At 34.1% G+C, this 3,406-nt stretch overlaps 1 pseudogene; it reads left to right on the forward strand.

The window, feature by feature from the left end:
• The first annotated feature begins 1,528 nt into the window (after positions 1-1,528).
• On the forward strand, positions 1,529-3,016 carry LOC111296728 (flotillin-like protein 4 pseudogene; annotated as a pseudogene).
• Positions 3,017-3,406: the final 390 nt, after the last annotated feature.

Raw genomic sequence — 3,406 nt, forward strand, 5'->3', positions numbered from 1 at the left:
ATTAATAATATTATAATATAATATAATATTATTTATCAATATAATATTATTTATAAGTAAAATTACTCTTAAAAGTATTGATAAATAATTCTACTCATAGATAATATTTTTTTCAAAAAATATCTTTCCCTTTGTAAACTCATAAGATAATTTTAAAAAAAAATTAGTTCATTTTTTATTGATCAATAAGTTATTCTCCATTGACTAATTAATTTTTTGTTAAACAAACACATGAAAATATGAAAATAATTTTCTAAATATTATTTTTTACAAAACAAACGGAGCTTATATAGAACCCACAATTCTAATTGGATAAGTTGATATTATTCCAACTGTATTCTTGAAAATAAAAAAAAAAAAAGAAAACTTATTTATTAAAATTACCAAAAGATAAATTTAAGCTTTAAAATTAAGAATTTAATACTTAATTAACAAATCACACTATTGTTGACATAAAACTTAAATATTTAATCATTATTAAGAAAATTTTTTGCTTTATCAGAAGAAAACCCAAATTTAGTCATGTAACTTTTGCAAATGCATATGATAAAGAACATTTTCAGTTTTTCTTTTGAGAGAAAAAAAAAAAAAACCAATTCAAGTGGTCATAAAAAGCATCAATATTCAAATAAACAAAGGCAAAAGCTACAGATAATAACAAGAAAAGCCATACTAAAAAACGAATGCTTGGCTTTGCTGGACATGGGTTTCTGATTATGGTCAGCGGAATACCGCGTTGCTACTTGCCAGCTAGCCGGATAAACATTTGTGGAGCACATTGGGATGGATGTAGCCGCAAATTATGTCAAGAAAATGTATTAGTGTTCTTATATTTGTTTTTTCCCTTGTTATCCGGATTTTTTGGCATAAAAGAGATCATTGTTAAAAATAAATAAAAATTGTAAATGTTAGAATTTTAAATATTGAATGGTTGTATAAATAAATTGAATTGAATTTCAAATGAAGTTTCTCCAAGTCGATAAACAAAAGCATGAAAATTTTCCTTTCTTTTGTCCATTTCCAAAATAAAATGTCAACATGTTATTGGATTTGCAAAGGGAAGCCCACATGAAAATGCAAAGCAAAATCAGAATCCTGAAAATGAAATTTATTGATATATATATTTTATATATGCTGGCTAGCTGTATACATGACTTATTCCATTTTCGTATGGAAATATGAGGGAAAATTCTATTGTGAAGTTTACACTAATTTTAGTTCCAAGCCTTCGAGCATTTCAAAGTTGAAACCATATTTACTCACAGCGAAAACACCGAGCAAGTATATTAAAAACTCCATATTTCAAAGATTCTCTTCTCATTGTGGCAAAAGAAGAAAAAGACGTTCCTTTTAAGAATGAAAAACTCCATATATATTAAAAATTATCCCAAGTCATGCCCTTATTAAATTTTTTTACATAGATCTTCTTCTGCTTCCTTTCCTTAGTCCTGAGTCCTGACTTGGCTGTTCAATTGTCAATTTTTTTCCTTCTCTCAATCCTTCTTCCTTAGCAATTGAGTGAAAAGAAACCACCATGTATAAGGTAGCAAACGCATCAGAATATTTGGTGATCACTGGCGTAGGTATCCCAGACATAAAGCTTGCGAAAAAGGCATGGATATTCCCTGGTCAGGCTTGCACCGTCTTCGATGTCTCGCCTGTAAACTACACGTTCGAAGTCCAAGCCATGAGTGCCGAGTAGCGCCCTTTCCTCCTCCCAGCAGTCTTCACCATTGGACCCCGTGTGGATGATGAGGCCAGCCTCCTCAAGTATGCCAAGCTTATCTCTCCTCATGACAAGCTCTCTAACCATGTTAAAGAGCTTGTGCAAGGTATCATTGAATGGGAAACAAGGGTCCTTGCTGCTTCAATGACCATGGAAGAGATTTTCAAAGGAACCAAGGATTTCAAACTCGAGGTTTTTGAGAATGTTCAGCTTGAGCTCAACTAGTTTGGGTTTTGGATTTACAACGCTAATGTTAAACAACTAGTGGATGTGCCTGGGCATGAGTTTTTTTCTTACTTAGGTCAAAAGACTCAGATGGAAGCTGCTAATCAGGCAAAAGTGGATGTGGCAGAGGCCAAAATGAAGGGAGAGATCGGGGCCAACCTGAGGGAAGGGCAAACGCTTCAAAACGCCTCAAGAATCGATGCGGAGACGAAGATTATATCAACACAGCGGCAAGGAGAGGGGAAGAAGGAGGAGATAAGGGTCAAGACTGAGGTGAAGGTTTATGAAAACCAAAGAGAGGCTGAGTTAGCAGAGGCAAATGCAGATTTGGCAAAGAAGAAGGCAGGTTGGACTAAGGAAGCGCAAGTGGCGGAGGTGGAAGCAGCCAAGGCTGTTGCAGTGAGGGAAGCTGAGTTGCAAAGGGAGGTAGTGAGGATGAACGCTTTAACCAGGACTGAGAAGCTCAAGGCTGAGTTTCTTAGCCAAGCAAGTTTTGAGGACGATACCAAGGTGCAAGAAGCAAATTGGGAACTGTACCAGAAACAAAAACAAGCTGAAGCAATTCTGTATGAGAAGGAGAAAGAGGCAGCGGCGCAAAAGGCAATTGCAGATGCAACATTCTATAGTCGTCAAAGGGTTGCTAACGTAGAATTGTATGCAAAGCAAAAGGAAGCCGAAGGGCTTATGTCATTTGCACAAGCCCAAGGTATTTATCTACGAACACTTTTAGATGCATTGGGCGGCAATTATGCGGCCCTAAGGGATTACTTGATGATCAATGCTGGAATGTTTCAAGAGATTGCTAAGATCAATGCTGAAGCCGTGCGGGGACTGCAGCCTAGGATCAGCATTTGGACTAACGGTGGAGATCAAGCAATAGATGATAATGGTAGTAATGCCATGAAGGAGGTTGCTGGCGTTTATCGGATGTTGCCGCCATTGTTTAAGACGGTTCATAAGCAAACTGGTATGCTGCCACCTCCATGGATGGGCACACTTTCAGACCCAAAACCTCCTGCAACGGGTTAAACAAGTCTGTCCTCGAATGTCTATTCTAATCACAATTTGCCATGCACTTTTTTTTTTTTTTTTCAAAATACGAAGTGTTATAATTTGATTCAGGATTTATTTATTAATAGCATATTAAATATAAATACTTTAAGCATTTTGTCTTCGTTTTACATATGATGTTAGTAATGGTACCTGATAATATATAAATTTTACATATTATATTAAATTAGATAATATTATTTCATTAATAAGTAAATATCAATCCTTAAAAAATATATACAAAAATTAATATTTTTTAAAAAAATTATTCATTAATGAAGTGGTATAATTTAATTCACTTCCTTAATGAAATGACATTATCTAATTTATTGATAATATGTAGAATTTATATACTATCTCAAATATAAATCCTTTTGGTTTTATAAATTAAAATATTTTAATTAA

This window comes from Durio zibethinus, chromosome 12, assembly GCF_047325235.1.
Source record: "Durio zibethinus cultivar Kanyao isolate XHJ-2024 chromosome 12, ASM4732523v1, whole genome shotgun sequence".
In the NCBI taxonomy this organism is placed as follows: domain Eukaryota; kingdom Viridiplantae; phylum Streptophyta; class Magnoliopsida; order Malvales; family Malvaceae; genus Durio; species Durio zibethinus.